At 38.1% G+C, this 27,999-nt stretch overlaps 1 protein-coding gene and 1 long non-coding RNA gene across 2 annotated transcripts in view; one reads left to right on the top strand and one right to left on the bottom strand.

Moving 5' to 3' along the window:
- The window catches only part of EFEMP1 (EGF containing fibulin extracellular matrix protein 1), a 1,044,090-nt gene that overhangs the window by 142,752 nt on the left and 873,339 nt on the right, over positions 1-27,999 (bottom strand). The gene's annotated exons all lie outside the window — the stretch shown is intronic.
- Positions 2-27,870, top strand: LOC126934157 (uncharacterized). Its single transcript, XR_007718848.1, has 3 exons — positions 2-170; positions 1,981-2,141; positions 27,735-27,870. It is a non-coding gene; the product is annotated as an uncharacterized LOC126934157 (long non-coding RNA).

Raw genomic sequence — 27,999 nt, 5'->3', positions numbered from 1 at the left:
CTTATTTTTGCTTCTCTACAGGTAACGTGTGATGTACCCACTATGTCTGGGCCCTCCTAAGTTTTTAATTCTCAAACTTGTCCACACTGATCTTCTAGCAATTGCAGTTCTGGTTTTCTAACTCTGGCACTGGCTCCTGAGAAAGAGACTGCTCATAGACTTCTGCTCCAGTAAGTTGTGATTCTATTTGTCTGTCTCTCCAATTTGGGGGACAGTGATTTGTCCTGTGACCTCACTTCTCTGACAGATCTAAGAATAGTTGTTGATTTTTCAGTTTGTTTGGCTTTTTACTTGTTGTTAGAATGGTGACTTCTTAAGAGCCTAACATGCTGGACCTGAAACTAAAACTCTTGATGACTTTACTTTTTAAGATGAGTCTGATGATTGGATAGGTTGAGAGTTGGTTTTTAAACTTTAAAAAGTCATGCCATCTTATCTAAAAAAAAAACTATGAATTTATAAATTTATAAAAGTAATAAAATTGATAAAAGGGGGCTGTTCTGGTTGAATTGTGTGTGTTAGTGAGGGAGGGAACCAGGGTTTGTCCTCTCAGCCCCTTTCCTTATGACAACCCAAATAGCCTCTTCAGAGCTCCCCGTTTGCAAATCACACTGGTCTTTCCAGCATGAGAACTACCAAATGATCTCTGACAGGTTTTGGAGGGTATGGTGTGAAATCTTTTGGTGCCTGGAGTGCCAGTCAAGTGAAGGAGGAACAGCACTCAAAGGAGTACAGACTTTAGATATCAGTCTTAAAATTGCCACTGGAAAGTGAAGGGGGCAGAAGGGTGATGCAGTTGGAATCAAAGTTAGAAATCTGTTTGCTGGCAAAAAGACCATTTTGCAACTTGCCTTTTTAAAATGACCTTACCCGTGTAGGGTGTTATTTAGTTAACCCAGCCTAAGGGGATGTTTTAAAGATGGAGAATTGCCCTGGTGATGAACAAATATGAGAAATAAACTTCCAGTGGGGCTGGGTTGCCTGCTGACTGTGATTTCCTGATGATCTATAACAATGGTTATTCACTAACAGCTGGCGCATGTCTCCCTCGGACAAAGCCACTGGGAAGCACAGGCGCTCTGATTGGTGAACCAGAACCGTTTCCCTGGTAACAGTTAACTAGCACGTGTTTTATTGTTTCCAACTGCTTTTCCTGGGGTATTTGCAGGTGGTGGGAGATGCTTTCTTAAAGAGGGGTCATAACCTCATGAACTTTCAGATGTTGCAACAAATTGGGGAACAAAACATTTTTCCTTTTTCAAATATATTAAGTAAATCTTATTACATAGCATTTTCAAGACAGATGCAGCCCAACGGTTTTTCCTTTTTGCCATTATTTCCAGATGTTATCAATTTTAAAGTCAGCGTTCCATTTTAAGAACAGGATCTATAGGAAGGTGATATGCAATCAGTAGAGTATTATTTTGCCCTTTTTGGAGGTGTGTTCTGGTTCTACATTTTGCCATAAAATGTGAGATCAAACCATAAAATGTGAGTGTATTTTTAATTGGCCTTTTAATCATTTGTATATTTTGCCTCTTCATTAATTAATTCAATGTTTTTGCCTTTACCGGTCGTTTTCTTTGTCATTTTTAATGCACCAGAAAAATTATAGTGTTTTTATAAAATACAAGACTAAGTAAGACTTGATTATATTAGAATTTTCTTCTGTATTTATTTGACGTTTTTGAAAGGCTTGGTTAATTTCCAGATGGATAGCTCCCTCTTCTGTCTGGTTTGCAGAATTCACATCTTTTGAAAGCAGAGATGGAAGATCAAGTGTGTATCACAAAATTCTTTATCTTGGCTGCAGGCTGAATGTAGTTACTATATGAAGAATAACAAATTCATGTATTGGAATATGGAAAGTGCTTCCTTTGTAATAATTTGGTTTAAAATAAAATTGTCTATCTTGCCTTAAATGCTGGCTAAAAGAAAATGAAAACATTTCCTTAAGTTAATATTGAACTTTATCTGCAGACATCCCTGAAAAAATGCAGACCTGATCAATCACTTGACTGAACTCTACTTGAAACACTTGGACTTTGGTCAGATAAGCATTTGCCACTTGATTTATACAGCATTCCAACAAACGTCCAACTCAAGTCTTCTCTTGAGCCTGATCTGCAAGGTTGTTTCTGGTAAGTGTTCTTCATGGGATTGCAAACATGCACCTACTTATAAATTAGATCAGTGGCATTCAAATACTCTTCTCCAGGAACTCAGAATTTAAAAAAATTTAAAACATTTCTTTAAAAAATGTTTTTCCTTTGTTTCCTTGGATCCAATTCAATCACTACACCCAGAATTAGGGTTATGCTCTGAAAGTGAACACAATAAAATCATAACCTAAGCTCATAACCATAGAACCAAAAGAGCTAGTAAAATTATTTATGATAATAAGGATACTTATGTACAGTCTGTGTTTCTAGAGATACAATGACATGATGCATTTTTACTGGGAAGAGGAAAACATTAATTCAGACTCACCCTTCTTGTTTCTCTCAGTGGCAGGGTGAAAGGGGGCGGTGTCACAGAACGCTAATTATTTGAATATATATTAAATGAGCACTGTTTGCAACTCTCTGCTTTTGTTGAGGTAGGCATAGCTCAGGGCCCTCTGAAGGAGAAACATTTTACCTCACACACTCCTGTTGGTACCAAGTCATTGTATTTGTTCTTTTTAGATTCATTAGAGGAGTACACATGATATTTTTTATATCAAGGAATAATTTGAATATAGTGAAATGAGAATCAGAAAATTAGTCATTATCAAAATTTGTAGACTTAAGCATATGTTTGAAAATTTTAAATTACTTTCTTATCTTCAAGTAGGTAAAATAACCAAGTCATAAAGTATTAGATAACGATTCATGTGGAATGAGGGATGCTGGACATCACAGGCTGTAGAACCCTCAGTTCAGTCTCTCCTTTCACAGATGAAAAATTAAGCCCAGAAGGGCAGTTGTCTTGTTCGGGGTCCTGCAGCTAGCAGGTGACAGAGCTGTTTTCTCTGGCCCTTATTCAAAAGTGCCCTTTTGCTCAGGCCATGCTCTGTGCAGTGGTCAAGGAGTTCTTTCCTAAGGGTACTTGGCTGTGGCTCCATGAATACGGATTCTGTACTTTCTTCCCTCCTCCAAATGAATAAACTCTGGCCCCATTTCCCAGATTTGCATTCCAGTGACTTACTTCGTGAGTGACTTTGGACTAGTTAAGCAACCTCTCTGTGCTTGTTTTCACTTCTACAAAATGAGGGTAATAATAGTGCATCTCTCAGAAAGTTAAGATCAGTGTTGTGTGTGGCACAGTGCCTGGTACATAGAAAGCTCTCAATAAGTGTTATCTATTATTTTTATTATTGTAATTTTCTGCCTATTTTTCTCAAGTATTTTCTCCAGTGCGTCTTAATTTATTCTGCAGCATGTAATAATCACATTCTGAAACGACTGAAGGTTGTACACCCATGTGCATAGCAGCCTTATTGACAGTAGCCAAAAGGTAGAAGGAAGCCAAATGTCAAACGGCAGATGAATGGATAAGCAGAATGTGGTGCATATACATAAAATGGAATATTACTCAGCCTTAAAAAGGAAGGAAATTCTGACACATGCTACAACATTGATGAACTTTGAAAACATTATGCTAAATGAAATAAGCCGCACAAAAAGACAGATACTATAATGATTCCATTTATATGTAAGGTACCTAGACTACTCAAATTCATAAAGACAGAAAGTAGAATGGTGTTTGCCATGGGCCTGGAAGAGACGGGAATGGGGGAGGTGTTATTTATGAGTATAGAGTTTTTGTTTTGTAAGATCAAAACAGTTCTGGAGATTAGCTGCACAATAATGTGAATGTACTTAACACTACTGAAGTGTACTTTTAAAAATTACTAAGATGATAAATTTTATGTTATGTGTATTTTACTACAGTTAAAAACAACAACAACAAAATGACTGAAAGGCTTAGTGCACTTAGAACATACTAGTTACATTAGTTAGCCCTGGATATTTTGACTTCTTGGTCCCAGAGCTCTGGGCCAGTGCTGTAGGTTAGAACCAGAAAGGATTTGGTTGGAGACTAAGTATGGTATGTGGTCATAGTACTCAAACATTGTATCTGTTTTAGTTCTATTTCCTTCCTCTAAGATTGCTGATTTCCTGCCAGAGATGGACTTAATTTCCAGAGCCTTATAGTTTATGAACTTGGATGAAAATACAGAAGCACACTTTCCCCATAGACACATGAAGAAACCCCTCAGAGACTCTTCAAAAAATGCAAACACATAAAAAGCAAATTTGATTCAGCAAGTTTGCCATTAACAAAACCTCCTTTGGGGACAGGGGTGGTATAGTGATAGTATAGGCTGTTAGAAAGAAGCTTAGAAACTGCCCTATTGAACAAAGCAAGCTAAAGGCAGACAGAGAAAACGAGAGAAGAAAACTGCATTTTAGTTTAGAATATTTTTTGAAATTTCTGTTTAATTATCATTATTATCTACAGAGATGATTAAAAGCATCAGACATTTCCAGGATAAAACCCAAGCACACATGGAAAAGGATTTATGCTAAATTGGCATTTGATAATTTCTTACAATAATCTGATGTAAGAGGTGTCTTCCTTTTATTTCAACTCAAGAATTCCTTTCATCTTTTACTCAATAGTCAATATCCTTTTTATTTCAATTCAATAACATTTACTGAATATCTAATATGTAGTACAGGCCCTGTGTCTCAGAAAAAACCACTGCGGTAGGGTTTTTAAAATAAGTTTTAAAAGAAGGTAAATATTTTAAAGCTTAAATTTTTTTGAAGTTTAATGTTCAAAATACTGAACTATACTGAAAATCATAATAAATGGTCATTCTTCCAAATAAATCATTCTTCCCTTTATGATTGTGGGATTTCTATAAACTAAATATTTGCAGAAGAAATTTTTTCAACTATATTGTAGGTAGAATGTCATCTTTTCAGATATGCTGGTTGGGAATAATCACTACAGTAGTGGAAATGTTTGCTCAAGCCAGCATCGAAAAGAGACAAGAGATTTCCCTTTATCAGCTTCTCAAAAATGACAACTAAAATTCTTAGTATTGGGACAGGACACAAGTCTAAGTCTGTCATTTTTTAAATGCCACATTTTTGAAATAACAATCAGGTGTTTCACTTTAAGTGTATTAAATTTAAGTATATTAATATTTAATATAAATATTGAAATATAATTATTAGTTTATTCAGAAGCAAAACCCCAATCCTAATTTCAGCATCATCTTAATAGAAAGCTTGGGTTTATGAATCCACAGGCTTTTGATTAAAATCCCAAGAGGTCAATAACAATCTTGTAATCACAAAATATGCATAAAGGAGAACATCAGACTTACCAAGAAATATAGCTGTAACAGTGCATGACAAAAGGCACATTTTGGAGACATGATTCAATTTCCTGTTTTTCAGCATCAGGTACTTTATCTGACCATCTGAAGCCTTTAGAAATAGGTGAAAAAAAGGGGTGAGTTTTTAATATTAAGAGCTATGAAAGGTGAGAAACAGGCCTTGACAAACACATCTAAACAGATCCATATATTTCATAATAGGAACAGTTCTCTTATCATTCTCAATATTTCTAGTTGAATAATTATCCACTACCCCAAGGATTCTTAATAAAAAACATTTTACCCTTTTGAGAGGAAGGCAGCAATGAGTTCATTTTGAAAGGTTCACATTTAGCTTTCAGCCAAAAGTGAACCTTTGGTGTCTTCTGAATCCTTTTTAAGTCTTGAAACCTCAGAGAGAAACCAAAGAGAAAGAGATCAGATCGCGGCCTACCTCTTTCAGCCCTTGAGAATTCCCTTTCCAAGTAGTTTCTTAAATAGTGAGGCTGCATCAGAACCCCCAGTTCTTCTCCTTAGAAGTTATTAAATCAGCAGAAAGACCGACAATAATGGCAAATGAAATCTAAGTTTTGTATAGGAAACAGGCAGGCAGTCTACACTTTGTTATTCACTTGATAGACAGAGCCATTTTGACAGCTCTAACCTTGGAAACCACAGGTCCTGCTGAGCTCAGCAGGAGTCAAACGCTGAGTACCATCTGTCAAAGCTTTATTTTTCCCCCTCCTCATCCACGCCTTTACTATAAGATGCTAACAAGAGCCCTGAATGAAAGTAGCTAACTACAGTTAAACTTGTGTGCATTGTAACGCTAATGTTGGGGTAAGAAACTCACTCCCGGAATCTACCAAATTTGAGTGAACAGAATTGAGTATTCTATGTCTTTTCTTAATGGTTATCAATGTTGGAAAAGTGTGGGTTGAGAAACTCCATAACCACACTCCAAACAACTAATGCTGCAAAATAAGGAAATTGCACATCATCTTGTATGTTCTTGCCAATTCTGTAGCTAAAATAAATGGTTTGGAAAGTTCTCAACTCTAAGGCCTTTTTTTTTTTTTTCTTAATGTGATTTAATTAAACATGTGCAAGAACAACAAATTAATTTCTTTCTAAAAAATAGAGATTTTGATGCGTTGAACTTGTGTTTTATAAAATGAATCTCATTCAGATCAAACACTCCCTCGCTCTGGCATAATCAATTCTAAAACATTAACAGGCCTAATAATAATAAAATCAATTAAATCAAGTGTGGTATGGCTCATGCTTCACTTGTGTAGAAGACAGTATATCAATTGAAACATAAAGGAGCTGACAAAGCTTTCCTTTCCACTAAGCACTACCAAAATGCTACGTATTTTTTAAAGTACAAATTTATTTTGCTTGCATTTAAAATTTTTATATATTTAATGAAAAAATTAGATATCAATTTAAAAATCCTTAATTTGGAATGCCATTTTTAGCACACAGTTCCTTAAAAAATGTAGAGAACATTTCCATAAATGCAAATTTTAAAAAAGTAGCTTAGAGTTAAAACGCTGAAAAAAGCTGAGATCTTTTTAGCAGAATTATTCCTAATTTTAATTTTTAGTTATTCTACTTGAAATAGTAATGTTTCGTTTTTTTCTAATCTTTTTCCCAGTTCTCCCAAATGCTGAAAATAGTTATAAAATATTACTTCATGAGAATAATACTATATATATGTACTAGATATACTATACTATAGCAAGTAATTATTTATTGTTTAGTAGTTAATAACATTGTCAAGAAGATACTGTGAAGAAGTATTATTAATCAATTATTGTATTCATACAAGTGTGTACTTTTTTTTTTACATTTTACTGAATGTTCCATGTGTGCAGATTTTGTAGGGATTTGAGAGACCTTGTGTATAAACACCTGAAATGCTTTATGTGGAATAGTTTTTATAAATCGCACATCCAGAAGGTGATTTTGCTTTTTAAAATGACCAGGTGGTGATTTATTTGCAATGTGAAAACTAGCTAACTCATAAGTAATAGTTTCTAATATCACAAGGTTGAATTTTGTCCATCAGTTTTGCAAGAAAACTTCAGTTATATATATGCATGAATGAATCTGAAAGAAGTCTCAATAGGTACTATTTGAGGCTTTGCCCCTTCTCCTAGTTTTCCTCATCTGCCCTTCAGCCCAGGAGCGGCTGAGAAAGGAAGCTGCCTTTGCTGGCAGACAGGGTCCCTGATTGGTAAACACTTTTTCCACCACTGTGCTTATGCCTGAAATCCTTTCTTAAGGGGGCAGGACACAACTTTCACTGCATTGAGAGAAGATTCAAAGGCAAATGCCCCAGGGAGAGGGAACACGTGGATCTAAATTAATCTTGCTGACAGTTATTCTGAAAGCAAAGAGAAGCAAAGGAGAGCAGGAGGGGAGGCACCTCCAGATGGAGAAGGGGCAAAGACGGGGAGGCAAACTTGGTCTTCCTTAAGGTTTTACCTAAGAAGGGCTGCTTGGAGTGTCCATGCATACCCTTGCTTTGCATAATGCCTGTGTAGACTTTCTTGATTGTCATTGTCATGCTTTTGATTTTCATAATCTCAGAATCTCAGAGTTGGGGGAATGTTAAGGTTCAGATAGTCCCAACCCCTCCTTACAGAGATGAAGAAACAGACCCAGATAAGGCTACCCCATGGTTTATCCAAACCCTGATTTTTTTTTAAAGCCCCGTCTTTTTGTCTGTAAAATAGGGGTGATCATATTACAGACACCAGAGGATTTAATGAGCAATGTTGAAGGCTTTAGTACAAGTCCTGAGCACAGAGCAAGTGCTCAATAATTGTTCATTTTTGTTATCATCCATGGAGTTCAGAGCCAGATTTAGTGACAGTTTATAGTAACTGTATTAGGTCTCGTGGTTACTAATTTGTTTTCATTTCCTGTTCATAAATTTTTTCTTGTTGGGAGCTAATAGAAACAATTAACAACTACTGAAAATTTATAAAACAATTACCTATATTCTACTTATCTTCATAAAATATGATGCATTTTGCAAATATTTTTCTTTTTTTCTAGCTATGTATGTTTGTTTACATAGTTGGAATCATAATGTATTACAATTTTATATCCTGCTTTTCCTGTTGACATCATACCAGAATTTTTCATGTGGCTACCAATTCTTGGTAAATATCATTTTAAATGAGTAAATGTCCTATAATTTAATTAGCCATATCTTGATGACAGAGTTTGTTGGTTGCTTTCAGTTTTTCTGTTATAAATAATATTCCAGTGACCATTTTAGTACATATAACATTTTCTTCTTTGGATGTGTTTTTTTAGGTTACATTTTCAGAAATTAGATTACAAATTAGATTAGAACTTGTATATTTTTGTAGTATTTGCTACTTACTGCTAAATCATGGCCCCACTTTTCTGTTTTTATTTTATTAACCTTATTTTATAAATGTCCTTTTAAAAATTATTATTAATTTTGTAGTTATAGGATCTGGCTATATAGACCAGACTGGTCTCAAATTCTTGGCCTCAGGCAATTCTCCCACCTCAGCCTCCCAAAGTGTTGGGATTATAGGTGTGAGTTACAGTGTCTGGCCTAATGTCTTTGGACTTCTAATCTGTTTTTTTAAAGATACAATTGTTTTCAAAGTCATAGGGATGAGTAATGGCAGAACCAAGACTTGAAGCCCTCTTTTTACTACACCATAATAATAATGCAAACGGGAAAAACTTTCCAGCATTAAGATGTGGAGGAATCATCCATTCCTTAGGTACTAGCTGAGGTAGCAGAAAGTACAGAAGTCTAGGAGTTGGGAATTCTGAGTTCGAGTCCTACTACCACTAATAATGAATTGTAACGTAGATTCATTGATTCTTGACCATATTTCCTAGAGAGTCTGAGATTTAGAGAATGCACTGGAGTGCTCTTGAAGCTGCGTAAATCTCTGCATTGGAGAAAGGCAGTGTCTCACTCTGTGAATCCTGAGCACTGAGTTGCTCTAAGAAGCTGTAGCATAGAGCTTCTTAGACATGATCTTGTTACATTCTGGATCTCATTAAATTCTGTTTCAATAGGTTTGGGGTGGGCCTGAGATTTTGCATTATTAAAAAGCTCCCAAGTAATCCTGATAATGATGCTGGCCCAGGGACCACACTTTTAGAAGTAGCCACCCTGAGTGGTTGTTGAGTTTCATGGATGACTGTCCCCATGGTACAGAGCACCCTTAATCACAGAGCAATTTTAATCACTGGATAAAGGATGGGGATTAACAGTAGTCAGCCAGATGCTCCCGAAGTGGTGTCTAATATGCAGGAGTATGTGAATATTGTGACCTGTATGTGGAGGAAGTATTATGTGATCTGTTTCCTCTTTGATGCTAGAGATCCTCAGAACCTAGGAATGTCCCTTTTCCTGAGATGTGGGAGGAAGTGGAAAGAAGCCACCTGGAATAATAGAGTAATATGGAAAAGCACTGGCCTTTTATGATCATTTCCCTTATCCGAACACAAACTCATTCTTATTTTATATTATCACAGATTCCAACCAAGGTCCCTTAAAAGCTGACCAAGAAAATTTGCCAGAAGCACTTTAGAAGCCATAATGCTTTGTGGCAAATCTTTCCAAACATCTGCTGTGTGAAAAGGAGCAAAAATCCTGCAATGGCTAAGGGCAAGAGGGCAACTTGGAAGTGGAATGTCTTGGCACAGCTCTGTGGAGGCCCTTTCTCTGAGCACAGGTGTCCCCAGGAGGCCCCAGCACCTGTTCTTACATATTCCTGCTGGCTTCTGTTGTCTGCAATTGCTGTCAAAAGTGTCCCAGGAGAGGGTCGGGACAAGTCTTGTCAGGGAACAAGAAAAGCTGGGAGTGTGGCGGTTGGTCTCACAAATGTGAGGATGTACACCATCCCAGTAGGGACTCTCATTTCCCGTTTCACATCACCATGTACCTGATGTCAAAAGTAAATCTTTTGAGTTTAGGAACGGTGGCAGAGAACAGTCTTTTGAAACTCAGGTGATATCGATAGCCTAGTTTCATTATTCTAAAACTGAAATGCCACGAGTGGGATTTGGAACACAATCATTAGGTCTTCTGGAGTTATTGTCTAGAGAGGTGGATGGTGCATTTTAAGAAAGAAAGAATCCTAGGTTAGGAGTAGAAGAAAAGTAGTTTGTGTGTTAGGCCTCAGCTTTGAAAGCCTAGCTTTCAAGGAAATAGTCAAAGGGAGAATATGATAGATGTCCTTGTATTTTTGCTCTGAAGATGTCCTTGATGGAATTGCTGCATACAGTCACTTCAGCTTGATAGGACAAGTCGTTCTGCCCTTAACTGTCACCATAAGCTTGCATTTTAGGATGATTGAACAGTTTTTAATATAACAAAGACATGGCTTTTAACATTTTTTTTGTATTGTCGTCTTATAAGCAGAAGAGAAGAGAATTCTTTTGTCTCTTGTGTATTGGTCATCAAAGTCTCAGTTTAAAATTTAAAAGTCCGAAAATAGCTTCTGAAATACAGAGAACTACTTTTCAGGGAATGTTTAGCCTGCAGATCTTATGTGACTAAAACTTAATGCAATAAAGTTAATAAAACTTAATGCAATAAAAGGTGCATTATTAATATGCCAGAAAGATAGTGTTTATAATTAAAAATCTCTGTCTTTCTTTAGCATGAACATTCCTTCTTCCTAGTAGCTTTAGCACAAAATGAAATTACAGTCTGGGTTTCAGAATAAACTTATTTCTCAAAGACATAATCACTATTCTGGTCCTGAGTTTTTTTCATTCAAAATATTAATATTATTGACCAAATTGAGTTTTGATTGTGATAAAAAATGTCTGAGCCACTTTTTGAAGCTCTTAAAAATTTAAATTGCAGAAAAACAATAATCCAAGCTTGTCTTTGAAATGGTCTTCCTCTTTTGACCAAGTATAATAATTAGGTTTTGTCTTAAATGATACTTATTATTTTAATCCATTTAAGGTTCTATGTATAGTGTAACATAGAATAATCTCTTCGATAGATAATTTTTTTAGAAAACGATAAAATGATGTTTTTAACATTAACTTTAGGTCATTTGGCTACCAAATAAATCATTATTTTCCTTTGTAGTTTTTTAATTCTGTTGTATTCCTTGTTACAATTATGGTCTTTTAATGTAAATTGCAACTATATGATTTTACATTGGCTACCAATTGTTAAACTAGTGGAACAAGAGTTTAAAAAGTGTTTTTGAAAACACTATGATTCACAAGTAAAGAAATCTGATTTTCAAAATGTCTAGTTTTAGCTGTTGTAGAATCTTGGATAAGATCTATAGTGCAAAATTCAGAAAAAGGGTATCTAGTCACCTTCTCTCACCAAGACAGCTGAAAATGCTTAGGATTAAAGCTGTCAACCTAAAAGCAGATGTATTTTCATTCACTTACACATAGAGGAATGCCTTCTGCCAGAGGAAATTCTGCTGAGTGTTTTATAAGCCCTGTTAATGAAGGACATTGCTTGCTTTGGCTATTTAGTGGGTGACATCTCTGCAAGCTTGGTTCTTACTCTGATATTCTTACTTAGTAGTGAATGGAGGAACTCTCCAAGCTTAGGATGGTTAGAGGCATTGTCAGAGGAAAGGTAAAATTGCTATTCTCATAAAGGGGGCATAAATTGCAAGCCTTTCTTTCAACCCCTCAATGTCCTACTCACCCTTTTCAATCTCAGTAGTGGGACACTGACTCCAAAGAGGAACACTATCACTTCAGGGAAGGAACCAGGGCTGTGGGATTGTGAACTATCCCCTGATATCCAGTTTGTCCATATGTAGCAGCATCAGAGAGACTGCTAAATAGAAGCCCACCTCTAAGGGAGAGGTGCCTTTGGTGTTGAATGTCAGTAAAGAAATACCTCTATATGGATATCCAGACAACTTTCAAATGAGCTTTTAAATTCTATTTTGGAGGGGCTCTGAAAAGAAATAAATCTTTCTCTGGAGAAAAAAATTGCCCAAAGATAAACTCCAGTGCAAACTGGTCAAACCAAATTTAGTTTTTTTAGGTAAAAGTAAAAATAACTGGCTGGGCACGGTGGCTCACGCCTGTAATACCAGCACTTTGGGAGGCTAAGGCGGGGTAATCACGAGGTCAGGAGATCGAGATCATTCTGGCTAACACGGTGAAACCCCGTTTCTACTAAAAATACAAGAAATTAGCTGGGTGTGGTGGTGGGCGCCTGTAGTCCCAGCTACTCAGGAGGCTGAGGCAGGAGAGTGGCGTGAACCCGGGAAGCAGAGCTTGCGGTGAGCCAAGATCGCACCACTGCACTCCAGCCTGGGCAACAGAGCAAGAATTCATCTCAAAAAAGAAAAAAAAAAAAAAAAAAAAAAAAAAGAAAAAAAAAAGGTAAAAATAACTATAACATTGCATTTCATAAACTTGTAGTTTTTAACATTCTGAAAGCATACATATTCATTTGTAAGCTCATGTAGTATTTGACTTACAGAAATCTTGAAACATGTTCTGTCAGAGTAAAATGCTGTTTCATTGTATTTATTCAGCTTATAGAACGGACTTCTCTTACACTATATCCTTCCTGCATGTTGTTTATTGTATATGCTTTATGGGGTTAAGCACTTCTGGTACATTTTTCACATCAGACAACCTACGGAAGCTAGTATAAGTATGGCACGATTAAGTTTATAGGTCATGAGATAAATTTACATGGAGAGGCAAGTTTCCAGCTTCAGGCAAATGACTTATCTGTAATTTGATGCAAGTGAAATGACTGACCTTTCAAATGTTTGTTGGGCTTCAAGTGTCCAGAACAATCAATATGTACATTATTGTTTATATTTTATGCTCCTGATCCCATTAATGTATGCCTATGGAATGCTGGGACGCCATTAGTTTCTGATACTTCTGAAGTATTGGGTGACATTTATCAAACAGAAAGGCAGCACATATTGACTCGTGACAGTTTTTGCATTTCTTGAGCTCAGTGTTTCATGAGCTGCTTATTCAGTTTTGGTGAGCAAGGCTTTTATTGCTCCAAAGCCTCCTCAATTAAATAATAATGAACCAATTTGTTTAAAACGAATCTTTAACTTGCAGACTGATTAATCTCTCCATTGTGAGCATGAGAAGTTGTGTTCTTAGGCAGGAGAGATCAGAGAAGTGTGGTGGAGTGGAATAATTGCTGGGTGTGGAAATTGGAAGAATGATTGGCGCTGTCTCTAACTGTGTGACCTTGGATAGGTCTCTAAGTATTCCTGAAACTCTGGTTCCCCAGCTGTAAAAGGTGGTCAGGTGGACCAGATAATCACCAAGATCCCTTTCAGCTTGGACATTCAATGGATAATGGAATATCAATAGACAAACACACGAGCAATATGCAGCTCTACCAGTAAGTGCAAGACTGAGAAGTGGGGAAATCTTTTGACCACTTTACCCCCCACTTCAGAGAAAGATTTAAGGGAAATTTGTATTCTTTCCTATTTGCATAGAGTATGTTGGACTTATTCTGGGTCTCTGGGAGAAAGATATTTGGGAAGTATGCTCTCTCGCACACACACACACACACACACACACACACACACACACACACCCCCCCACACACATAGGCCACTCTCTTTCTCTACTTTACTTTACTTTCCCATTCCACACACCTAATCCTCATCCCACACACCTAATCCTCATCCCACGCAAAGGTGCTTAAACTAAAAAGTGCCACTTGTTATTGGGGTGGAACAGGAACTCAGTTCTTCACTGAAGAGACAGGAAACAGTTACTCACTTCTGTATTAATTAACTCTCCCTTTCTAGGGTTTTATTATTGGAGAGTCTAATGACTTAAAATGAACCATCCACGGTCCAATTAAAAATCATGAATTGATGAATTGCTTTCTAAATTCTCTGTGTTATTGACAAGTTGCTGCATCATTGAAGCTATAAGACATGTCATCCATTATTAACTTTGATGGCATTAAAACAGATAAATTAGATCTTTTAAGCAGAAATGAGTTCTCACAAAGACTGCTCTTCTAAAGTGCACACGGTCTCAATTTTCTCTGAATTTCAGCCCACTTATTTGAGTTTATTCTTGTTTCACTTAGATTGTATTGATTGTTTAGTAAACATTAACTGATGATAGAGGCTTCTTAATATGAGCAGATAATAGATAATCAATGTGTAATGCAACTTAAGTGATAAAATACTTTTGCCAGGAAGATACAATCTGCCATAAGGGCTGGAAATGCCTGCATTAAAAAAAATTAAAACGTACAATGAACATTTAGAAAGGAAGCCTGTCTCTTCAATGTATGAAAAGTTAAATTTACTCTCAAGACAATGACAATAGAAAGCAAATATATGAAAAATGCTATTTCTAAGGCACATTTAAGATATAAACATATTTATTTAGAAATAAGTAAGTGTTCTTTGAACACTTATAGTTTGCATTAGGATAGGGGTAAAAGGCAATAATAAAAACATGATTAAAATACATTCAAAATTTGAACTTAATGATTGACTTGCTACAGAGGCAAAACATTCTTACCTTGGGTTTTGCAAAATTCCTTATTCTTACTATTATTTACTTCTTCAACTGAAAACAACCTTTTGTTTCACAATCAGAATCTTATTTTTCTAACATTGTAAGTATGAATTTACTGTTAACAGCTTCAGTATCTGCTGTGTAACACATGGTATGCTGGGAGTAAAAAGGACTTACACACGTTTTTAATACTTCCAATTGGACCCGCCCTTTATCCCACAATCCCTTTTGTGTGTCTCATTATTGATCACAGTTATGCTGTTCTTTGAACCCTGGGAATTACCAGGATAGTGTTTTATCTGACTATTTGTCTCTTTAGCAAAATTGTTGCCATCTTTGACCTTTCAAAAATGTTTGTGACAAGGTGTTCGCTGTTAATTGCACGCAGGAAGGAGTGAAAAGCCTCCCAGTTGAATCTCATGTTTACCAGAAGATGAGATTTATTTTTTTGGTAAAATCTGAGTCTTAAGAGGAGACAGGTTTGGGTTGTTGTTTTTACTTTAATGTAGCAATGTAGCTTGAGATGGTTACTATTTTCTAATTAGCAGATTCATTAACAGGATGAGGAAAGGATATGGCTTTATATATAGTGTATTGTAGCTCCGCTTGCCTAGATCCATTTTTCACTTCTAGTGGAAATTCAGTTCAATAGAGATATAAAATTGCAGGACTGGAAAGGGCCTTAAAGATCATATAATCATATCAACAGATGCAGAAGAAACTCTTGATTAATGCCAGACTCTGTTCTATGCACATATAGAAAGCACTTATTAATTCATTTAACCCTTAGAGCAACCTTATGAGGCATGTACAGTTTATTATTATTTCAATTTCCCTTTCTTTCATAGATGAGGAAATTGAGGCACAAGGAGGTGATGCAATTCCCTATAGCTAATAAGTGTCAGAGTAAGGAAATGAACCCAGGTGGTCTGTCCCCAGTAGACAGTCTCCTTTTTCCTTCATACCCTGCTTCCCGGTTACTGTGCCAATTTGATTTTCTTTGTAGCATTTTTTTGCTAGTTGAAATGATCCAACTCATTTTTTCCCCTCACTCCCTCTGCCACATTAGACTCTAAGGTCCAGGAGAGCAGGGACTCTTGCTCACTGCCATTTCCACTCAGGTCTGGAGTAATTGTGCATTCAGTGGTATCTTAATAAAAAATCAGTGAATGAATGAATGATTTTGAGAAAATGCAGTAGGGACAGTGAGAATGGAAGAGGCTGTTGGGTTGGAGGATGGCTCCCTAGTGAATGTGATGGGAGAATCCTCTTACCAGCCTAACTGATAAGAGTGGGAGTAAGGGAATGGGGGCATCAAGAGTGGGCTCAGTTTTCAAGAAGGTTGACAGTAAGGAAAGCAGGGGCAGGAGAAATAGCAATTAATGTTTTTTTGCGTTCATCAGAAAACCTAACAGGAACCTTCCTCTTTTGCAATGGAAGAACGCCCCCTTGCCCCTCTTTAATGATTATTATTATGTGAAGACCCATCTCTGGCTCATTTTCTCATCGATTTGATCTGCTTAAACACCAAAGTAATGGTTTGACCACAGAATTATCATCTGCCATTATGCATTTCACCCGGGGTGCACTCCTGGGTAGTAATTTCCCAGGATCATCCTTGAGGGAGCAGGCCTTTCCTCATCAATATCTGTGGAGTCGAAACCCTATAAAGTAGCAGCAAATTGGCTTTGAATCCCGGGAAACACATCCTCTGTCCTTTTCTACACACTCTTTGAAGTTGCCTATAGCTTTATAAGTTCTTTTCCTGGACATTACACCAGAATAGAAAACATAGAAAGAAAGAGTGAGTGTGTCAACATGTGTGGTGCTGAACCACCGCATTGTGGTCTGTGTCCTGCGAGGCCAACCAGAAACATTTCCATGGCATAGTTCTGGTTCTTGATGTGTGCAATAAGCAGCCCCTTGTATCCCTATAGCATTTCCTACCATCCGAAGGAAGGTAATACCAGAAATTTCACATTTAAAAGTTAAACCCCTTTAAGATGGTTTTGGTTAGCTTTCCCTGTGGTTTCTCTAATTAGGTGCTTGTATGAAATCACAGTGGAGGGAACATCTTGTTTTTACAGAGACTCTATTTTGAAGCCAGATACTGCTACTATTTCAGGGAAGAAAATATTGCCTCCTTATAAAATATAGTAAAACATATTGTCTCTCTCTCAACATCGGTTACAAATCAAGATTCTCTTCTGAATTCTTTTTTTATCTGTGTTCTTTCGTTCATAATTTAGAAATGTTAGTAATTCAAGTAGGACTCTACTTGAATTGATAATACTAGTATTATCAATCGGACAATAAATATTAAGATTTAAAGTGCAAATTTTATACCATGACATTACTTGGCCCAGTGTTTCTCAAAGGAGGTGCTTCAAGCATTTGGGGGACAGGCAAATCTTCCCTATGAGGAGCTTTCCCAGATGTTGCAGGATGTTGAGCTTCCTTGGTTCTGGGTCACAACTTCCAGTAGTACCTGCCAGTTATTGGATGACTCAAAACATCCTCATGTGTTTGCAATAGACCTGTAAGGGAAGGTAGTATTTCCCTTGGCCATGACCTGGCTCAGGGATCATAAACACAAATGCTTATGATGCCAGAGGCCAGCCAGATAACATAAATTTGTTAACTGCCTCAATGTAAGGGAATTCGGAATGGTATGCCCTGTACTTGCTGGAAAAATGTGCACGATTTGTTTGGAGGCATTCAAGAGCAAAGTTGTAATAAACACTGTGCTGGTCAGCAAAATTCTCCTTTCTGCCAAATTTGGCTCCCCAGCCATCAGGCTTCCACCCTAATCTAGCTCCTGTCTATCAGTCCAGCCCACCTATCCACTCTCCACTTTGTATGCAATGATTTAGCTACACTGACTCAGCACATCGGAGGCTTGACTTAAATACTAGTTGAATAAATGAATAAATGAAAATTATTCTAGGCCTTTAACCAATTTATGAGAAGTTTATAAGAGGAGCATTGATTATTAAAATTTCCCCCTAGGCCACAACTGCTGTGGGTTTTTGGGTGGCATTCCTGGGTTTCCTCTAAGTCCTCTCCTTGAATATGAATTGAGGCTTATCTTTAGTTTCCTGCATCTGTTCCATTTGTCCAATAGTGCACTGGTTTTGATGCACAATAGGTATAATTTAAACCTTAGATTGTAAAAACTTACCTCACAAATTCTCCTTACTGTGCTTTGCCCAGTAGTGTGCTGCTTTCTCAGAAATGTCAGGGAGCAGTGACCTGAGATTCCTTTATACTAGTAATGTGCTCTGTTTCTTCTAGTTCATGGCAGGGGACAAGGAATTGCTCCCACCCCAGGCTAATCTGGCCTTATTGGTGCTAGAAAGTGATTTTAGTGGAACTAAGAACTCCTCCCATTTCAAAGTAAAGACTTCTCCGAGTATCCCCTAAATTCTTCCTCCCTTTCTTCCTTCTCTCTCTCAAGTAATTTTAACCTGTTCCCCTGGGTTGGAACTCTCCATGAAAAATGAATTTTGCTGATTTTTCACCCTCTTCTTGTGATATTATTTGGCCATATAACTCTCACACTGAGCAGGAAATGTGGCATTCAAAGGTAACAGAGTAAACTTCTCCTCTGTACCCAGGGGCTTAAGCAACTCGGTTTCTAGAATTTTATGTAGAAAATCTTTTTACTAATGGGTCAAAGATTCCCAGATGCTCACAACATTCCATTTTTTCCCTTGATATTATTATTTCCTGAGACTGCTTTAAACATAAATAAATGTTGTTAATTCACACAGCCTTTCACGCCCTTTTTTCTTCTTTCCCTTGCACAGTCTGCATGTATTGGTTTGGTTGGTTTTGAAGGAGAACACACACTTGACCAGCCATTTGGTTTCCCACAGCCAATATGCACATGTCCAGGGTGTTCCCCTGTGGTTTTCAAGGCCTGGTTTTCTTCTGATAAGGTCAGAAGCACACACAGCTTATCCACATCTGCTGTGTTCCTTGAGGTCAATCAAAATATTTTTCCTTCTGGGACTAATGGGAATCTCCCAGAGAGAAACAATTATTGCACATGAAAAATCTATTGATTTGCATTGCATGGTTCACATATTATTTAGGGTTCAGGGACACTTTTTTGAAACTGGGAGAGCAATTCAGGGGATTCAGAATGGGAAGATACTAGTGAATACATTCATGCCATACATTTCTGGGTATTTGCTGCTACTGCCATTAGAAGTGCAGAATGCTGAATTCAGTTGCCACATATTGTCAAGAATATAAGTCATCCAGCATTACTGACTTCATTGGTCGAATTATAAATACATGGTAATAGTGTTGGGCACAATCACAAATTAAAAAACGATCAGCAGAATTGTGAGCGTTCCCCTTTGTGTGATTTCCCACTTTTCTTTTTTCTTTGCTTTAAATGGCCCATTTTCTATGGCTCCTGCTGCTGATTTGGATGGAAACAAGGAGCAGATGACTCCATGTTGCAGGAGGCAAGAGCACTAGGTTTCCAGTTATAGGGGTTTACTTTTCATGTGGTCCATGTTGAAATTTTCAAAAGAAATGTGGGACCATGACAACATACTATGTGTTGTCATCTGGATCCAGGAATCAAGCAAATAGTTAAAAGCCTTCAATAAACTGTCTACCCTTTGGCTCTTTGTTTCAATATATTTTTGTCACAAAATATTTTTTCCAAAGTTGCAAACCAATTAACTGGACTCATAGTCCCTTACCCTCCTTTAGGAATTAGACAACCCACCTCTAAATCTCAGTTACAACCCTTATCAGCTGTCTATCTTTTTGTTCTGGGTTTATACCTATGGAATATGAAAGACACTAAGCATCTCATGATCATCTTGTGAAAAATAAATAAAATAACTCACAAAATATCTAGCGTAATTGACACTACACGTTAAACAACATTAGTCAAATTTGTATCTTTACATTCTGAAGAGTCTAAAAAGTAATGAAGTAACCTAAACGCTGAATAAGATGCTGAATTATAATTTTCTTACAAAAGTATTTGGATGCCAGTTTTTTTTTTAAATTTATTTTTAATTTTTTTTTGGGATGGAGTCTTGCTTTGCTGCCGAGGCTGGAGTGCAGTGGCACCATCTCGGCTCACTGCAAACTCCACCTCCCGGGTTCACACTATTCTCCTGCCTCAGCCTCCCGAGTAGCTGGGACTACAGGCGTGCGCCGCCACGCCCGGCTAATTTTTTTTTTTTTTGTACTTTTTAGTAGAGACGGGGTTTCACCATGTTAGCAAGAATGGTCTCGATCTCCTGACCTCATAATCCACCCGCCTCAGCCTCCCAAAGTGCTGGAATTACAGGCGTGAGCCACCGCGCCTGGCCAGCTTTTTTAGAAATAAAGATATTTTCTGCAGGCTTAAGAGATGGCAACTTGAAAGTTGTTATTACATTTGGTATAGGACTAAGGCAATTCTCTAAAGATTTTGTGCTGGGGTCTTTATTTCAGGCCCTTATACTTTCACATCCACCGAAGCAGTCAATAGAAGATGCATTAACTGGTAGCCTTAGTCTTGTCATCCGTGAAACTGGTTTAGTAATTGTGACGATATCATAGGATTTGGTGATGATTGGATGAGACAAAGTATATAAGGAGCTTTGCATAGTGCCTGGCACAAACTAAGTATTCAGTAAATAGTCAATGAATAGTATTATCATTATTTATATAGATCCTATCACAGAAGTTGCTACATTTCCATAGGGAGATTGAAAAGGATGGAACATATTATATCCAAGCTCATTCTAGCTATACCATTTACACTTCTGTAGTTCTGATAAATCTAAGATAGTAGAACAGTATTGAAGACTCCATTTTTGACTTGGATAATTCTGAATGGCATTTCTCATATAGGAAAATTCACTTTTTAAAATCTCAAAATGGTAAAAAGCCCCAGGACAGGCACTAAGTAGCATCTAGCTATTTCTCCCTTCAAATGAGTATAATTTTCTGACAACATCCTTTTCAGCTGCAGAGACCTTCAAATCTGTTTTAGAGTTATTCTGTTTTTTTTCCCTGGAAAAATAATAAGCACAAATGGTAATAAATGAATCTGTATGACTTTTTCCTCCTGATTAGAGGGCATGATGGCTTCAGTTGTTTGCAAGGCAAAAGTGCTGATGCAGGAAGGCCTAATTGATTAGAACAATATATGGTCTGGCTTAATGCTTTAGGTCAAATCCTTGGAAAATTATACATTCTTTACACAAAATTAATTGTGTTGCAAGCATCTTTCCCATCAGATGTCATTTTTTTTTTCTTTTGCCCATTTGGCTCCAACTTTGACTTGTGGGGATGAGTCATAAGTAGCATTGCCACATAGATTCAGATGCTGTTTGTGGGCAGGAATTAAGTTACGACTATTATTCTCCTTGTTATTTTTACATTTTGTCAATGTCTCCTTTTGCCATTAGAACAGCTCAGCATTTCTCTTTCTTTTTGGGAGTCTGCAGGTTGTGGTTTGGTCCTATTGTGGGATAGGTTTTTTCCTCTCTGGCTGACAGACTTTCTCATCATGGGCTTGGGCTCCCTGATGGATGGGTATTAGGCTTATGCTCAACCTACTCTTATAGTATCATGGCCCTCAGAGAAGCTAGAGATACCTTCACTCGAAGTGGCATGCTTCACATTATATGCTCTCCCCTGTAGTTTCTTGTCCTTGTACCTTACTGCACTGGGTTGGGTTGTTTAGATGTGGCTGAGGGAACAGCAGGCCCTTTGCTCCTCCCTTTCTCCTCTGAAGCGCTCAGAGTCTAGGCCAGTTCATTGTTGATACACTGGCAGGTGGGGGCTTTCTGGCCTAGAATTGACTGGTCATGACAAGTAGGTGGATGTGAGGATTGAGGGAGATGGGGGACTTTGAACATAACTCTCAGGTTTACAGATTGGGCCAGTGGGTGGCTAGGGCTGGAGATCACTAAGACAAAGAATGGGAAGTAGGTTTGGTTGGAAAAATGGTATGTCCAGTTTTGGAGGTGAGTTGGCTCTGCCTTCAGATCATCCTTCAGGTGGAGATGCACGTGTGGGCTGTTGTGAATGAGCATCTGCAGCTCAGCATCTGTCAGGAATAGGAGCATGGAGGCTCAAAGGGAGGCTCTGCTCCTTAAAGCCACTTTTAAACTTGCAGTGCTGAATACATCTGGCTCCCCAAAACTGCTGATGTTGTTGAATATACCAGATGTCTCAGAATTTTGAAGAGCAGGAATCAGGGTAATGCATTCCCAAACTCAGCAGCACAACTTTGTATTATAACCATATGTAGAAGAAAGGTGCCTGCAGGATGGAAGTCTCCCAGATGCAAAGCAGATTAGGTGAGCCTGAGTCATTTCAGGTATGGGGCTGGCATGAGGCACTCAGAGTGGTTTGTGCCTTCAACACCTTTCACTCAACTCAAGCTTAAATACAACACAATAAATTAATATTAATTAAATGATAGAGTTAGTTATCCTAATTGTCATCAACATACATTTATCAGAATTCCCCTATTTTGGGGTTTACTCAGGTTTGTCACTATTCTTGGTTACCATTGAAGTCTTTAGTTGTGAGGGTTTAAGAGCGATTTTCTCTGAAAATTTCATTCCCTTACACCAAACATTGCATGGCTAAGTGAATATTTTGCTGTTGGTTAGTGTGATAGCAAAAAATTTTAAAAGGAACTTTTAAAAATCAGTTTTACATATGTGTCTTTATCGTTAGCCTTCATCTTTAGGGCATGGACCTTGGGATTTTATTTTCTCTGTAAAACTTTCTACCATTGCTCTGATTAAAAGAGGGAAAAGCTAAAACCCATATATTTAGAGGTGTGTACAGACTGGGTTAGGGGCTCTTGATCATAAGCCTGAGAATCGGGAACCCTTCAGTGAACTCTCTGGGACATTCAAGAATAAGAGAAAAATGCTGAAAGAATCTAGCAATGCTGGCATTGTATAGAAAACCTTTTTTGAAAACAAACGTGCTGGGAGGGGCTTTGAGAAATCCTCTTGGGGCTTCTTTTCTTTGGCAGCTGAAGCAGTATTGTCCTCATTGTACAGCCAAGGAACTGAATCCTGGAGAGCTTCAGAGAGAGCTTTGGTGACTTGGCTAACATGCAGCACAGAAAATGCAGTGGAGGCTAATGGAACACGAATGTTGGCCCACCGTTCTCACCACCACCTTACTCTGCCATCCATAATAGAAGGCCATTGTCAGCAAAAGGAGAACATGAGCTTCCTTAGCTCTCTCTAGAGTTGAAACTCCTGGAGGTTGAGCACCCATGACATTTCAGAAGGCCTTTACTTTTCAGCCTTGTGGCCCCATATCAAACTCAGCAGAGACACAACAGTGGACACTGGTTAAGAACTCAGCACTGGAGTGAGATAGTCCAGGGTTAAATGCCTTCTTTGCCACCTACCAGTTTTATGGCCTTGGGAAAGATACTTAATGTCTCTAACACTCAGTTTATTTATCTGAAAAGTGGGGACAATATAACTATTTGATTTTGTTGTCAAGATTAAATGTGTGATCATCCCTGTAAACCACACAGCACATAATGTCTAGAAGCATCGGCCACTGTGGTTGCTGTCAGCTCACTACCCAAGGGTGGTAAACATGAGTGCTTACTCACACTCGTTTGACTTGTGTCTCACAATATTGAACATGCTCATGCACATCTCAGGCCTTTTCCCTCTGTGTTTTCCTTTCCACATCCCCAGCTATTGCTAACAATTTACACAATGTGAAGAAAGCAAAGCCCCTTTCCTTTGTCTCTTCACCTTCTATTTCTTTCACCTTCTCTGCCCGTCTTTGGAGACACTGAGTGAGGAGATCCTCACATTCGCGCTTGTGTGTCTGGCACTGTCCACTCTGCCTATTCAGGCTCCCACTCCCTGGACCCTTTACTTTCTTTTCAGCCAATCAGAATTTACTCTTTGCTGCCTTTTACCCAGAGGGTATAGATTCCTGGTCTGCAGGTTGGATCCAACCTCAGAAGTATTTTCTTTGACTGGCACAATGTTTAATTTTTTTAAAAAAATTATTAGTTACTTGGGAAATTTCATGTAAAAGCCAAGAAATGGTGTGTGTCTTTGGGTCCTACCTTTCCTAATGGCAGTCACTAGCTGAATAGCAGCTGTCCTCTCCACACGGGCATGTGCTGCTCCCGTTCACCACAATCCTCACCCATCACGCCTTATACCAGGCTGCCATATGATTTGCATTCCTGTCTGGACCCTATAATCATTTACTTTTGTGACCTAACAAATTTAAATCCCAAAAGGTAGTAATTGGTGGAGTGGCTTAATGTAGCCTGTGACTTTCTTATATTCCCCATATATTAAGCATTAGTGTACATTAACTACCTTTTTCATGCTGGGTTAAGGCGATGAACAGACATTTCAAGCCGACGCACAGTAGTACTATTTGCTAGTGTAGACTTGGGAGTATTACTATCTTTTCATATGTCAGTATTTGGGTAATGTTTGCATCTGTATCTGACTTTTGCTTTTTCTACTTCAAATGTTTTTTTTTTTTTTTTTTTTTTTTTTTTTTTTTTTTTTTTTTTTTTTTTTTGAGACGGAGTCTCGCTCTGCCGCCCAGGCTGGAGTGCAGTGGCCGGATCTCAGCTCACTGCAAGCTCCGCCTCCCGGGTTCCCGCCATTCTCCTGCCTCAGCCTCCCGAGTAGCTGGGACTACAGGCGCCCGCCACCGCGCCCGGCTAGTTTTTTGTATTTTTTAGTAGAGACGGGGTTTCACCGTGTTAGCCAGGATGGTCTCGATCTCCTGACCTCGTGATCCACCCATCTCGGCCTCCCACAGTGCTGGGATTACAGGCTTGAGCCACCGCGCCCGGCCTCTTCAAATGTTATAAAAATGAATGGAGGTGAGAAAGGAGCTAATATCAATGTTATAAAGTCTCATGTCACTCAGTGCAATATTTGTTAGTCTCATTCAGTCGTTCACTGAGATTTAAGCTGGAAACTTAAAGAGTATATGTCAAATGCAGGAAACAAATCATCAAAGGCCAGGTCCATGGGAGGAGGTATATTTTCTAACATTTTAGCTTTCTTAGAATGGAACTGCCCTTAGAATGTATCAGCCTATTGTTCCATTTTTCAATCTTCAAATCTGATAGAAGTTTCCAGGAATATTATATGCATACAAAATGCTCTGTCTGTATTTTTGTTGGCTTGTTTATTTTTCAGAGTACTCCTAGAGACACAAAGCTTACCCAAAGAGAAAAGATTTCACTGGTAGATTTCGTTAGGTCTGATACAGGCCATTGGGGGAGATTGTTGGGGAATATATACTAAGCACCTAGCAGGTGTCAGGTTCTCTTGAGCTGTCACAGCAGTCCTGTGAAGTAGGTTTTGACCCTGTTCAGTGAGGCAGCATGGTGTCTCAGTCTGCCTAGGTCTGTTTTTTTGACTTCTCTGCTGACTTGCTCTTGGGCATGTAACTTAACTTTTGTTGTTTTTTTTTTTTTTTTTTGAGCCAGGGTCTCGCTCTGTCACCCAGGCTGGAGTGCATTGACACAATCTTGGCTCACTGCAACCTCCACCTACCGGGTTCAGGTGAATCCCATGCCTCAGCCTCCCAAGTAGCTGAGATTACAAGCGTGCACCACCACGCCTTGCTGATTTTTGTATTTTTAGTAGAGACGGGCTTTTCCCATGTTGACCAGGCTGATCTCGAACTCCTGGCCTCATGTGATCCGCCCACCTTGGCCTTCCAAAGTGCTGGGATTACAGGCGTGAGCCATCGCACCTGGCCGTAACTAAACTTTTATAAGCGTTAGTTTTATCATCTGTAAGATAGTTTATGGTAATACATAAAATAATAAGTGTTAGCAATTCCTGGCACAAAATTAGTGGTCAGTATGTGTTGGCTGTTGTTATTTACAGTAAGGTCCTGAAATCCTTCCATTTCAGACAGCTGACTGCTCTTCCTCCAGGCTTAGCCTACCAAAGGCAGAGGTGGTTACTCTCTGTTGTGGGTAGGGGGTGGGGGGCCCTCCTCACTTCACAGATCAAGTGTAGAAATTACTTGAAACTGGAGATTAGCTTTTTGCCACTCTGGTTCTGTCCTTGGTCCCTCCGTTTCTCACCTGACCTTTTGCACAGCTTGACTTCCTGTCTACTGCTTCTTCCTTGCTTAAATGAAGTTAATATCCCCCTCTGATACCCTTCTCCACAGTAGCCTACATGTTATTTCCCCATAAAGCTCAAATGATTTCATTGAACTTTATGATGCCTGTGAAAGATGTGGATGATTATCCTCAGTCTGGCCAGCAGTTTTAATTAGAGTGTGAAGTGTGCTGTTAATTAAACAAGGAGTTATTTTTAGATATACGTGTTCATTAGTCCTCTGGAACACCTCTTCCTTCAGATTTTTAAAAATACAGGTTAATTTATGGTCTGGATAGGAGTCATTAACTCTTTAACTTCATCTTGTCTAGCAAAATCCCTCCTGGGGTTTCTCTGTTGCTAGAGAACCAGAGTGAAGGCAAGGTGGACGTGGCAGCTGGAGAGCAAAGCTGCCTTTCTTCCCATTGTGTGTTCTCTTCAGTGACACCTCCCAAAGACAGAGTTTGAAGCTGCAGAGATTTGCTCCAAAATACTCTAATATTAACTACTTTTGAGCTTCAAGATGGAATTCAGGCCTAAGAACTATTGAGCCCTTTTAAACACACAGAGCTATGCTGTCATCATGAAATGATTCACCCTTCAGTTTGCATTCTGGCAAACTTACCCCCAGGGCTGTCTCTAATGTCTTACAGATTGGATCAAATTAAACTTAAAACATTTTTATAAAATTTGAGGCAAGAATATACCAATTAAACATATGTATGTTATTGTATGTATATGAGCCACATATGTATTTAAAAAAATAGATGACTTCAAAAGATACATACTGTATGATTCCGATTTATGTACTTCTTGATTCCATTTATAGAACATTCTCAAAATGACAAAATTATAGAAATGGAGACAAGATCAGAGGTTGTCAGGTGTTAGGGACATGGTGTGACTATAAAGGGGTAAACGGGTAATTATTTGTAGTGATGGATTAGTTCTGTATCTTGATTGTGGTAGCTACATGATAGCTACATGATAGTTACATGAATCTTTACATGTGACCAAATTTCATAGAACAAAACACAAACACACACAAAGAAAGACAGAAAAGAAAAGCAATCACAGCAAGATATTTATGTATTATGACATGTATTAGGTCAACTATGCATAACTACAACAAACAAAATAGAAAGTAAATAATTGCATGTGGCTTTCCCTATGATCAAGACATAAAAATCTCAAGTTAACAAAGGGTTATTTTTGCATTAGAATGTAACGGGGCTTTAACACATGAGTTTATAAATGCTCATTCTTATTGTGAACATTAGCCTCTGTGGGGTCAGTCATCAATAACGCAGAATTTATGGGAAATATCTCTTTTTTCTCTTTCCCTTTATCACCATCATCTCACTTCGATGTGACTATTGACTGTGATTGATTTTTAGGAGTGTGACTGTAATTGAGAAGACCACCTTCTCTCTGTTGTTGACTCTTGATTTTCTTGGAAACATTAACTCCTTACACATGCCCAGTCTTGATAGATTGTGATGGGTTTAAGCTTATCTTGTGGGATTTCCCCCCTTCTTTGTTTAATGGTTCCCAATCAGTGATCCCTCACACCAAATTCTTCATGCCTTCATGGGGGAGGGGTACTATTTCTTATGGTGGAAAGTGATCTAACAGGTAAATAATATGACAACATGTTAAATCATCTTGGGGTAATTCTTTTTTTTTTTTTTTTTTTTGAGATGGAGTTTCGCTCTTGTTGCCCAGGCTGGAATGCAATGGCGTGATCTCATCTCACCGCACCCTCTGTCTCCCTGGTTCAAGCGATTCTCCTGCCTCAGCCTCCTGAGTAGCTGGGATTACAGGCATGTGCCACCACGCCCAGGTAATTTTGTATTTTTAGTAAAGACAGAGTTTCTCCATGTTGGGCAGGCTGGTCTAAAATTACTAGAAAAGTAGAAGTAATTTATTATAGCAATTTATTTAAGTTATTCTTATATTTAAAAT

Source organism: Macaca thibetana, chromosome 13 (genome assembly GCF_024542745.1).
Source record: "Macaca thibetana thibetana isolate TM-01 chromosome 13, ASM2454274v1, whole genome shotgun sequence".
Lineage (NCBI taxonomy): Eukaryota > Metazoa > Chordata > Mammalia > Primates > Cercopithecidae > Macaca > Macaca thibetana.
The sequence above is the reverse complement of the archived record's forward strand: the minus strand, read 5'-3'. Positions and strand labels throughout refer to the sequence as shown.